Here is a 13,283-nt window from a genome sequence, read left to right as displayed (position 1 = left end):
TCTCGTGTTGCTGCGCAACTGGATTGTGAAAAACTGTTTCAAGTTTCTCGTGACACTGCATGCACAGAACAACCATGGATAGAAAAAGGGCCCGCACAAAGTTTCTGATGTCGTGAATATAGCACAGATCTCAGTTACTCACGTCGCTGCATGAAACTAACATGGATTAAAAAAAAGACATGTGCGAAGTTTATCGTTGCTCTTCATGAAACTAACATAGGAATGAAACACTACGTACTGCATGAAAAACTGACACAATTTTGGTGGAACCGTAATGATGATTTCGCTGAAAGATTTTGCTCTCCCCTACTTAGCACTACTGCATGGTGTGTGTACATTTCTGTCTGTATATTTGGGTAAAATTAGGTTAATGTTTTATTTGCCCAATATTATTCTAATTATTATTATTATAATTGGTTATTTATAACGCGCTTATTTTTAACGCCTTTAATACCAAAGGACCTCTTGCTTCCAAGACGAGCGCATGGTCACTGAGCTATACTACTACTTTTTTTGTGCCTATTCTCTGTACATACTTTTCTCGGTATATTCTACTCTTGTATGTAAACATTCAGAGCCTGGACTAATGTATGCTCTGTCTGTTGTATTATGATGTTCGTGTAACGATATGTAACTCTGCTGTGCACATGATTATGCGCCCAGCTACCTGAGGGTTCGGACGCGCTTTATAAATAAACAAACTAAACTAAACTAAACTAAACTACCCATGTCTTGTTGGTCTTTGAAGCAGGGAGTGGAAGGGTAACTGCAAAAGTGTTTTACCATTGCTGCGCACCTTCATTTTCTATACTGTAAGGGAACATGGTGCTTTCCCTGCCTTTAGGAGTAAGCATTCAACAACAATCCTCTATGCCTCTTTTGCAACATAATACTTGGCATGTGAAAGGCTAGATATGGGAGAGAATGAATTGGATGCAGCATTCAGGGCCTTGTTACGATAACAGTAATACAGACCTACCCAAATATCACCTGTTTTACATATCCCCATGACTATGAGCTTCTGAATCCATTGCATGATAACTGCCTGCATATGCAATATGGTACAGAAAATGTCACTCATGGAATCTGCAGTGTTTTCACATTTGTTAATACCTCCATTCGCCAATGCAGTCATGTGAGGATTCCGAAAAGGTACTAACTTAAACACAGATTCAGGCAGACATTCACCCGATACCTCCTGCGGTAATTGTATTTCCATTTGACTGTATTACCATTACTAATACTTCCAAACATATAATTATGACCCTGTTCCTATTGATGCTCTCAGTCAACTGAAAAGCACATGTCACCTTTTGACAATTAATCAGACAGTACTAAATGTATGACTATAATGTGACCTAAACACCTGATTACAAAAAGACAGTATTATCCAACAGAAGTACAGTTACTTGAAGAATCTGCATGGTTCAGAGTAATATGGCCCCTTTATTTATTCCCCTTGCTCCTCAGTTTGCAGTCCCTAAGAACTCCAGGGGGGCTGTGTATTGCTGCATGTGGTAATTACTGCAGTAATGCTTTTTTGTGTAGGCACCAAAAGCAGGTGGATTTGAAGAGTTCCACATTGGAAACTCGACTATGTCACTACCATTAAACTTGTAATGAAACCCAGAGTGATGAGTGATGATATTTTATATGTAGCTATTTTGCCTGGTATGGGGCTAGTTCAGACGGTCATCTCTTGGCCATCGTGAAGTGAAGTGGCTCTAAATGTAGTCACTAGTGGACATGCCTACCCCAGCAGTGAATTTCAACGTACTTGCATACTACAGTAACTCAGACACGATTTATAAGGTGTGATAAACTGTTGCAGTGTAACTTAAATGTTTCACTAAATGCACTCCAATATACTTTTGCTTTCTCACATCTGTATATTAGAAGTAGGTGGATAATCAGAAAACAACGACTCAGTGGGCCACATCTTTGATTGTGTTACAGTTCAAGACATTCTGTCATTTCGGTTTCCAGAAGCACGCTCGCTCAACGCTATGGGCCTCATTACGACTTCGGCGGTAGCCATGCAGCTATTGGCGGCAATCGGGTCCAGATCCGGGTTCCCAGAATGGGGAATTACTGGGCCATTCCGAGTTTGGAGGGCCCAGTAATTCCACCCTCCAGGAACCCAGGCCCGTACCTTCGCCATTCCTATCTGAGCCCCCATAGGACTCAATGGGAATGGGAGAGGGTGCAAACAACGGGCCGATTACGAGCACCCGTTGTTTGCTCCCTCTTCCCCTCGCGGGACCCGGTAAGGACGCCTGGTTTGACCAGGCGATACTTACCGGGTCCCGCAAGGGGAGTTTGTAATGAGGCGGAACGGGTTTAACTGATCCGCCTCCTTTAGCGGAGCCCGTTAACCCGTTCCGCCTCACTCGTAATGAGGCCCTATGTGTTTCACGGCAATTAAGAGTCCCTTTATTATGAGTTTGATTGTATCCTGCCGTAATTGATATTGATATTTTTGCTCTATCGCGCTCATACACATGTGTTTTCAGAGCGCGACAAAGCAAGGGAGGGGAACAGGGGAGAAACAAAACAACAATCTTAATAGGCCCAGTGACATAGAGAACACGCAAATGCATGGGAGAAGGGGGAGAACACGCAAATGCATGGGAGAAGGGGAGGGGAAAAAGTGCAAGGTAGGGAGGTGAAGTGGAAAGTGAAAGCAAAAGTAGAGCAGGAATAAATACTAATAACTACATAAATAATAACAGCAAACATAAGTAGTAGTGCAGCCAGCAAGTGGCAAGTGCTAAATTGAGGGAAGCAGACAGGGTAGGTCAGATAAGTGCAAGGAAGGAAGAGGGGGGACTGAATGGGTACAAATACAGACCCCAATGCAAAGGTGGCCTGGAGGCAGTGTGGGAGGGTGGAATGATAAGCAGAAGCCTGGGCCCAGAGGACAGAGTGTGGCCAAGTGCACGGTGCCAAGAGAGACCAAATCAGCGGAATTACCACTGGGATACTACCCCTACTGTTAACAGCGCCTGATATCCCAGTATGCCAGATGCGGGAAACAGCGATAAATCCCATTCTATGGAGTCCCATGGGCCTCCATGGAGAGGATCATGCAATTACTGGCACCGCTAGTAGCAGAATTCATTTGCCGATAGGGGCCTGATTTACTTGTAGGTCAGGGCTGTAGGTAGAACAGTGGCCCCCACTGGCAAACTTGTGTTTCCCTGGTACAAAAAAAAATGCTGCAACGGGAATTACCAGCAATTTTGCCAGTATGTTTACCATACCAGAGAAACTGGAATGAGGCCCACGTCCGAAAACAGATACACCATTAAGCTGGAAAAGCATGCGTGCTTATTTAAAGGGCCAGAATGTGAAAGTAAATGTATGTACTGTGGAAGGGCAATAACCTTACTAAGACTTGAACAGGGGGGACACAGCTATTTATTAAGAAACCTGAAATCAATGTTCATGTCAATCACCTGCTCAATCAGAAATACTCCATAGTGCATTGTATTAAATTTAAATTACATACTAGAGTAGCCAGGCAGTAAAGTGGTTCAGGCCTGCTGCTTGTCTAGATTGCGATCATTTCCAATATCAGCCTTCAGAAAGCTCAGATGTAATATGCTAGGCTAATTTTTAAAAATGAAATGGTGACTGAACTTTACACTCGTGTTAGAATCATTAGTGCATTTCCACTTGTCTTGGTACCATCCCTGGAATTCTCTCATATTTACTTTTGTTGCCATTTATATGCATTTGCTTCAGTCTGTGATTACACGCATTCATCAGCGTGTCTGCTTTTATACTGTAGCAGCCTTTGTTCCTATGTAACATCCACCACTTTCTCATTTATGTTTTATGTTGCCCAAAGGGTACAATTTTGTTTCTGTGGGTATTTTTTGTTTTATATATTGAGCTAACATGTTGTCGTCTGGTTATATCTGGCACAATGAGTCACTGCAGAATAATGCAATGGCAGAAAAGGTCCATATTTAGTCTAGTTCAAAATTCCCTAAATGTGCCCTGAGGCCCACAATCAAATCAAGAGGCACAAGACTAAGAATGGGAGTTTGACAATCCAATCAGAGGTCTTGAGACAGTAAAAAAATGTTTGCGCCCGCTCCTCACAAACGGGTGTTTTATAGAAGTTTGGACAAGCTTGTTGTGAGACTTAAGAGCATTGAAACATTGAAACACTTGTGTATAGGCGCGTTATAAATGCCATAATGTATCATATGATATGATATGATATGATATATGATATATGATATGATATGATATGATATGGTATTTATAACGTGCCTATACACAGGTGTTTCAAGGCGCGACGAGGCAGGGAGGGGAGGAACAAGGGGAGACAGACAACGATCCTACTAGGCCAGGTGTCATTCAGATCGCGCAAGTGCAGGGGTGGGGGAGGGGGAAAAGTGCAAGGGGAAGGGGAGGGGGGGAAGTGCAGTACAAGGTAAGTGGCGAAAAGTAATAAATAAATAGGGCCAGCTGGTGGCAAGTGCAAGATAAGTGCAGAACAAGTGCTGGGGAAGGGGGGGGGGCTGTAGGGATACAGAGACAGTCCCGCAGTGCAGAGGGGTTCAAGGGCATCAGTGCAAGTGGAGAGTGGCTGGGCCCAGGACCGAGGCCGTTTAGAGTGGTCCAGTTTCAGGATCAGTGCAGTTTCAGTGAAGAATTAATTTGCTGTTCAGCAGGGGAGAGGGAGAGAGAAAGCAGAAGCAAAGAGGAAGGTTTTGAGGTGCTTCCGGAACCGGAGATGGTTCTCCTCAAGTTTCAGGGAGGCAGGAAGGCTGTTCCAGGGGAGGCCCCTGCCGCGGAGAGAGATCTACCCCCAGCTCGTTGCTTCGAGAAGCGGCTAACCATGAGGGAGTTGGAGGCGGATGAGCGAAGGGCTCGGGAAGGAAGATATTTGGGAAGAGAGAGTTGAAGGTATTTAGGACCCAGGCCCCAGAAGGCCTTGTGGACAATGCAGAGGGTTTTGAACTTTATCCTCGCAGCCACTGGGAGCCAGTGAAGAGATTTCAGTCCTGGAGAGATACGGTCCCTGGGCTTGAGGCCAAGGACAAGTCTCGCAGTTCTGTTCTGGATGAGTTGCAGAGGGCGGAGAGTGGAGGCAGGCAGATTAAGATAGAGGCTGTTACAGTAGTCCAGCTTCGAGAGAACCAGGGCTCGGGAGACAGTGAGCTTCTGGGGGAAGGAGAGGAAGGGAAGAATACCTCTGAGGAGGTGCAGCTGGTAGTGTGACCTCTTGGTGACGTCAGAAATATGAGGAGAAGAGGAGAGTGTGGAGTCGAAGATGACCCCAAGGTTTTTTGCCCTGCACGTAGGAGCAGGGAGGGGGCCAAGGGAGGCAGGCTAGAGAGGCCATATCATTGAGGTTTTTGAGGAGTTTGCTAGTTGTTTGTGTTGTTTGTTGATCCCTGAATTATCTGCAAGTTTTTTTTAAGGCCCGTTTTCTTATGTTTCTGTTGTAAGCTTATTTCCGGTGGTGATGTCAGAGTGAGAGAGAGTGTTCGGGCCTGTGTGCATGGGGAGTGGCAGTTATTTGTTGCTGGTTGAAGTGATGGATGTCCGGTTTCCTACCAGTGCTCTTACGTTAGTTATCTATGCGGCACGGAGAGACAATAAACACGTAGGAACTTACCTTCTGGACCTGTTCTTGCGTACCTTTGCACATCGTTACAGTTTCCTTTTAAAAAAACATAAAAATGATCCCTAACAACTTTCCTCTGCTTTGTTTGTTGAACCCTTTTAATGAACCTCAGACATCTTCATGTGCTCTATAAGTCAGTCATCTCTCCAACTATTTGTGTTGTGAGAAATTGTTAAGACGGCTCAGGAAAGTCCCAAATTACCCAGAAGACTTGGATTCAATCCAAACAGGACTCAGAGATGAAGTAGACAAAGTGCAATGCAAAATCCAGCTTTATCATCATCTAAATAAAGCAAGGACAGCATGCAAGCATTGGGAATTTGAGGCTCTCAAAAGGTACATAGAAAACAATTGGTTAAATGTTTCAAATTCTTCATTGCTGATGTAACAACATAATCTCAGGTACAAAAACCTACGGGGAACTGGGATAGGTTAGATGTGGTGACTACATAAAGACTCTATAAGTTTATGGCATTTCAATGGGTTACAACAATCTGATGGCTCACCTGCGACCACCCCTAAATTGAGAAAGGTAAAAATACATCATCCTTACCCCCAAATGATTGGTTTGCAAGCTATTTGATGGGTGACATACCTTAGAGGGTTTTGATTGGTTGGTTTCTTACTAGCCAATGTCGGGACAGGTCATCAAGACATGAGCCAGACAAGGGGTAAGGAAAGAGGCTGTTAGACTGGTCAATGTTCATTAAAGAAGTTAGCATCCCTCATCCCACTGCAACAAGCCAGGGTGATCTCTTTGTACTTGGCTTTGTGAAGCATCTTGTGTCTGTGTGTACTTGTAGGTAGTACAGTACTGTCCTAATAGTGTTCACTTCTAATGACTAGGCAGTGTTCCTAAATTATGGGTCACATGCTCAGGGACCGTGTATGAAATAGAATAAATTCCTTTTTATTGGGATTTAACCTAATATTAATGTGTGTGCTATTTTCCTGTTGCCACCAGAGACACTCTTGAGTTATCCTTGCTTGAGCCTTTTGGGTTGCTTGTCCTTGAACCTGACTAACAAAGACTGGCTGTGCTCTTATTCAATTTGAGAATATATGGCTTGCATCTTGGGAATTGTTATTGCATGCTTTCTCTCTGACGTTCATATCCTCCCAATTTTTGCTAACCTTGGTTTGGGTTACTAGATACCATCTGAGCTCTGAATTGATATGTGTTTTTGTAGATTTAGAGTTCTCTTGAATTCTCAAGGCTTTTTGTTTAATTAAAAACATGCTGCATGTTACATTTTAAAGAAGATGGCTGCCTTCTTACGCTTGTGTGTCTATGTTAGTGAATTATGTTTGTGTGTCGTTTATGTTGCATTAACCTTATACATAAGGCATGTTAGTATTCTTCATGTCTTGTGGATGCTATGTTAATATTCTCCATTCATAAATGCATATTTTACCTAGTGTCTGTGTTTCATCATGTTGGAGCAAATTTCCTTTGTGTCTTGATGCATGCACGTGTATTGTTGCAACAGTAGTTTGACTATTTTTACCATCTTTCTCCGACTGTACCAACGTTGAAGGATGCCTAGTTCCAGTGCTCTGACAGCCCCATATCCTGCTGCCTTGACCATTATGTTCCATCGTGTTTCTTGCCACTGGTAAGCCTTGCATTGCATTGCACTCCGCTGATGCGCACCTTGGCGCTCAACAGAAAAAACATTTTGAATGTATTGCACTCCAAAACTTGTCATTGGGAAAGTGTTTCTGATTCCGTATCAACATCCTGCAGAGACTACTTGGTTGCCTGGAGTGTTTGAATTTGCCTTCTTTGGCATACTGTTAGGCTCTTCAAAGAGGGCTGTCTGGATTTAGCACTGTAAATCCACAGCTGCTTGCAAAGCCAGCTCCCCCTCCCATTGGCTGTATTGGTCCAATTCAACCAATCTCAGCAACGGATAGGTGGGAGCCATCCCGAGAAACCTCCGCAGGGAGGACCTCTGATTTGAACCCCTCCCCGGAAGTCTTTCAATGATGGCAACCTCTTACACCTCACCACTCTTAACTCTCGCTCAGCTGTCAAACACTCCTCTGACATCTGCCGTCTCCTGGAAGAACTCGACCTTGATGTCCTTGGTCTAACTGAGGCATGGTTCACGTCCAGCTCTGTCACAGGCTTTGACACTCTCCTTCCTGATGGACATAAAATGCAAGCTGCTCCTCCTTTGAATGCCTGGTCTGTACACTCTTTCTCACACCAGGTCACTCTCTCACAGCGGCTACTATCTACCGCCCACCTGGTGTAAACACCTCCTTCCTTTCTGAGTGGGTGGACCTCTCTTCCTCCCTTCTACCCTCAACCACACAACTCCTCCTCCTTGGTGACCCCAACATCCACCTGGATGCCTCCTGTCCCACCACGGGACTGTTCCGTGACCTTTGCGACTCTCTCTCTATTCTTCCTTCTGGCCCGACTCACTCTGCAGGGCACACTCTTGATGTTCTGATCCCCTCAGACCTCCCCCTCTCTAACGCTCTAACCAGTCCTCTGTCCTAGAGCGACCACTTTCTCCTCTCCTCCCATCTCATCTCTCTTTATACCCCTCAGGCCAAGTCCACCCCCACACTGCCACCCACCTTCTCAGTCATTCGACGCATTACGCGTGTGTCAGTGGAGGCCTTCACAGCCACTTTCTCTCCCCCTCCTGCACCTCTGGCTGACTCACATCCTGACACAGCCCTTTCTATGCTCCACTCCGCTATCTCTGACACTCTTGATGTACTTGCCCCTGTTATGAGGATCTGCATGAAGCCTAAAGTCAAGTGAAACTCTTTGTATGACTCAGACCTCGTCACCCTTAAACTCAAGTGTAGGGTGGCTGAGAGGAAATGGCTGGCATCTTGTACACCCTCTGACAAACTGGCATGTTGCCTGCACCAAAGACAATACCGACTCTCCGTCCTTACTAATAAGAGAGCTCACATCCAAGCCCGCGTTTCCGGAGCATCTAACAACTCGGCTAAACTCTTTAAAAACTACAAGGAGCTGGCCAATCCTGCTGCAGTCTCTACCTCTCCTGTACATTCCCATGCCCTCTCTACTGCCATGGCCTCTCACTTCATCTCTAAAACTCAAGCCATCCTGTTCACCCTCTAAGCCTCCACCTGCCTCTCCCCAATGCTCTCTTCTCCAGTACAACCCACCGGCCCCCTTGCGGCCACCCCTCTTCCCTTCTCATCCTTTCCTCTCCTCTCCTCTGATGAGGTTTCAAGACAAGTCTGATCTATGAAAACCTCTTCTTAATAGGTTCTCCTCTGCTCTTCCAAAACCATCAAGGACTACGTTGACACCCTCATCCCAGCCTTGGCTGACTTCTGCAACCACTCCTTTGCCTCCGGCACCTTCCGCTCCCCCTGAAGCACTCTCTTATGCATCCCCTTCTCAAGAAGCCCTCAGCCGACCCCTCCCTTCTGGCTAATTATCACCCTATCTCTATAACGCCTTTCCTGGGTAAACTCCTGGAAAAGCTGGCCATCTCCCAGCTAAATCTTCACACTGAATTTGTTTGCTGTCTCCATGACCATCAGTCTGGTTTCAGAGCAGCCAGGAGCACGGAAACTGCTCTCCTGAACATCTGTGAAGACTTGCTCTCTAACCTTGATGCTAAACCCACCTTTGTACTCATCCTACTTGATCTCTCCTCTGCCTTTGACACAGTTAACCATGCCATCCTCCTCAATCAGTGCTATGCGGATGACACTCAGCTCATTTTCAGGCTACCTTCGGCCACCTCTTCTCTGTCCTTCATCTCTGACTGTCTGTCTTCTATCCAGGAGTGGTGTGCCGCCAATGACCTCTGTCTTACTCTGTCTTAATGCTAGTAAGACTGAGATTCTCATCATCGGCACACCCACTCCCTCCTTTTCTGTAGCTCTCTGGCTGGCCTCTGTCGGCCCTCTTCCTGCTCCCACCTGCAAAGCAAAAAATCTTGGGATCATCTGCGACTCCACTGTCTCTTTCTCGCCTCACATCTCGGACGTCTCTAAGAAGTCACACTACCAGCTGCACCTCCTCAGAGGTATTCTTCCTTTCCTCTCCTTCCCCTAGAAGTTCACTGTCTCTAGAGCTCTGGGTCTCTCTAGGCTGGACTATTGCAACAGCTTCTTTCTAAATCTGCCTGCTTCTACTCTACGCCCTCTGCAACTCATCCAGAACAGGACTGCGAGACTTGTCCTTGGCCTCAAGCCCAGGGATCGTATCTCTCCAGAACTGAAATCTCTGCACTGGCTCCCAGTAGCTGCGAAGATTGAGGTCAAAACCCTCTGCATTGTCCATAAGGCCTTCTGGGGTCTGTGGCCTCAATGCCTTTAACTCTCTCTTCCTAGATATGTTCCCTCTCGAGCTCTTTGCTCATCCGCCTCCAACTCCCTCAGGGTCAGTCGCTTCTCCAAGCAAAGAGTTGGTGGTAGATCTCTCTCTTTGGCTGGGGCCTCCCTCTGGAACAGCCTCCCTGCCTCCCTGAAACTTGAGGAGAACCATCTTCGGTTCTGGAAGCACCTGAAAGCCCTCCTCTTTGCTTCTGCTTTCTCTCCCCCTCTCCTCTGCTAAAGTCCTGGCTGTTACTGAGACTGCATTGGTTACCTGCCCGCCAATCTGATCTCGAGCCCTAGCCCTGCCAGATGCACACCTTCACTGCCAGATGCATGCCTGCACTGCCTCCCTGGCAACCCCTGCACCTGGGGACTGTTTTCTGTATCCCTAAAGTCCCCCCCACCAGCACTTATGCCTGCAGTCACCCTGCACTTGCCACCTGCTGGCCGTTCTTTTATTTATCTTGTTATTCTATTATCCCATGCACTGCATTTTCCCTCCCCCTTGCACTTTTCTTCTTCCCCCTTCCTTTGCACTTGCACAATCTGAATGACACCTGGCCTAGTAAGATTGTTGTCTGTCTTCCCTCTGTTCCCCCTCCCTTGCCTCGTTGCGCCTTGAAACACTTGTGTATAGGCGCGTCTCCAAGAAGTCAAACTACCAAATTCACCTCCTCAGAGGTACTCTCCTTTTCCTCTCCTTCCCCCAGAAGCTCACTGTCTCTAGAGCTCTGGTTCTCTCTAGGCTTGACTACTGTAACAGCCTCTTCTTAAATCTGCCTGCCTCTACTGTCCGTCCTTTGCAACTCATCCAGAACAGGACTGCAAGACTTGTCCTTGGCCTCAAGCTCAGGGATCGCATTGCTCCAACACTGAAATCCATCTGCTGGCTCCCAGTGGCTGCAAGGATCAAATTTAAGACCTGTTGCATTGTCCACAAAACTTCTGGGGTCTGGGACCAAAATATCTCCAGCTTTGTCTCCTGAAGTATCTTCCTACTCGAGCCCTTGGCTACTCCACCTCCAACTCCTGCAGGGTCAGCCGCTTCTCCAAGCAACCAGCTGGGGGCAGATCTCTCTCCTTGGTGGGTGCCTCCCTCTGGAACAGCCTCCTTGCCTCTCTGAAACTCGAGCAGAACCACCTACGGTTCCTGAAGCAGCTCAATACTTTCTTCAATGCTTCTGCCTTCTCCCTTCCTCTTCCCTGCTGATCGCTTGTCTGATACTGCACTGGTCACCTGACCACCCTCTGAACCACGGCCCAGATCTCCACCCTCCCAGCTGCACACTTGCACTGCCTCCTGGCAACCGTGCACTTGGGACTGTATCTGCAAAACTACAACTTGCCTACCTGCACTATCTAGCACTTGCTGTTCTGCAGTTATTTTTCCACTGCCACCTGCTTGTCACACATCTTACTTCTTGATATTGTTCCTATGTCTTGCACTTGCTCATCCTCCACTTCCCTCAGAACATTTCCCCTTTTTCCTCTCTCCTGCACTTGTGTGATCTCAATGTCACTGGGCCTAGTAAGATCGCTATTTTGTCCCCCCCCCCCTTGTTTTCCCTTCCCTTACCTCATCTCGCTTCGAAACGCATATGTGCTATAAATAAAATATCATATCATATCTTCAGCCTAAATGGTCTCTAGGTTTTGTTGTACCAGATTGGGAGAAGGGCAGTACAGTTGCCTCATTGAGTAACCTTTCTCAGATGAGTATTATTGGGCTGGGGTAGGGGAAGGAGCTATGAATGATCAATCCAGCTCCAAACATTCACCCCTCTGGTTGAGTCCTCAACCACACTCTTCCTTCTTCTCTCCCCACATCGGCCTCCTTGGATATTCATATTTTAGTCACCCCCTCAAGCTACCCCCACGTCTCACATGTTCATCTGCACTCCAGGTCATGTAGCAGCACTCCCCATTGGAATCACAATATACCAAGTGCTCTGTGTAATAGTGAGGGTCGTGAGGATATATATATATTTTGACCCTCGAGGGGCGCAAAGCCTCTTTATTGCTTGGTTATGGTGGAAGTCAACCGTTTGTGTACTCATGCCCGTGAGTATCCAGGTTTATTACTTTGTTCATACCTACTGACTTCTTCGCAGTTTTTTTGCATTGGCATATTTCTGATTTTAGAACACAGAAGGCTAATAGTATTAGTACCACTACGGCACTACTGTCTTACTGTCTTGAATACATTAGCCAACCAGGTGAGTGTCCATGAGAACAGGTAGTTAAATCAATAATTATCTGCAATATCTTCTACCTCTTCCACCATTTTTGTGTGTATTTCTTCCGATGTAGCTATGGCCTCTGTGAGGGTCGCATTCTCCTCATTGTGGGTAGGTTTTATGTACAGCAAGAAGGTCCAATTTTTACACAGAATCCCAACTTCATGGCCGTTATCAGATAGTATCTTATTTATTTTGAAGGGTCATAAATTGTGTTTATTGTCTGCCGCAGCTACCATTTTGTTATTTGAAACCATTTTGCATTAGTGTTTGCTTGCAATCCGGGAGTAAAGAAGGAGGTGAAGAACATTTCTGTTGTACTAAACAGTGTTTGCTCATCTGGTATATCATCATATGCCTTTGCCATTTTTGTCGAGTCATAGTTACCCCTTTCTGTGTGCTTGTGGGTAAGGGACCTCTTATGTCTTATGTGTGAGTTCATCCTGGAGAAATCACCATTCTGTACCTCACTTTGGGGAACTATTAAGGCTGGTGCTCGTATTACTACCAGGGAGCACAAGCCTTCCAATTCGGGGGAAGATGAACATAGGCTTTTCAACCACAGGCCCAATGGTGGTCCATTAATATAGCTGTGCCTACTTTCATGCCTGGTACATCATAAATAAGCCCACACTTTGTGTTTTTCCCAACACACATTGCTCCACTGTTTCTGAAGCACAAAGTGGCATCTTTCAGCAGTATTATAGGTATCGGTCCTCTTACATCATCTACCCAGGTGAGCAATTTCATATATTTAGGCCATTCCTCAAGGCATACTGTGAGAAACCTGAAGGTGTCTCACTTGCTGGTCCCTGGGGATCTGCCATCCAGGTGGCCAGGACACGCCCATCGCTATTTGATCCAGTTCCTGAGGCGGGACAAGTGATGGAGGAAAACTTGTATGAGGGGTCTCAGGGAGTGGGGTGGGATGCTGACAGGTGAGATGTGGTATCCCCCTTTTTACAACACCTTTTCCCCATCCAACCACATAGGATACTCAACCCCCCCCCCTTTTCCGACACGAACACTTTCGCACACCATGAAAGACGACGGACAAACACCAGAGCCGTTTA

The sequence above is a fragment of the Ambystoma mexicanum genome, chromosome 5q (assembly GCF_040938575.1).
Source record: "Ambystoma mexicanum isolate Mex_15411 chromosome 5q, UKY_AmexF1_1, whole genome shotgun sequence".
Lineage (NCBI taxonomy): Eukaryota > Metazoa > Chordata > Amphibia > Caudata > Ambystomatidae > Ambystoma > Ambystoma mexicanum.
The sequence above is the reverse complement of the archived record's forward strand: the minus strand, read 5'-3'. Positions refer to the sequence as shown.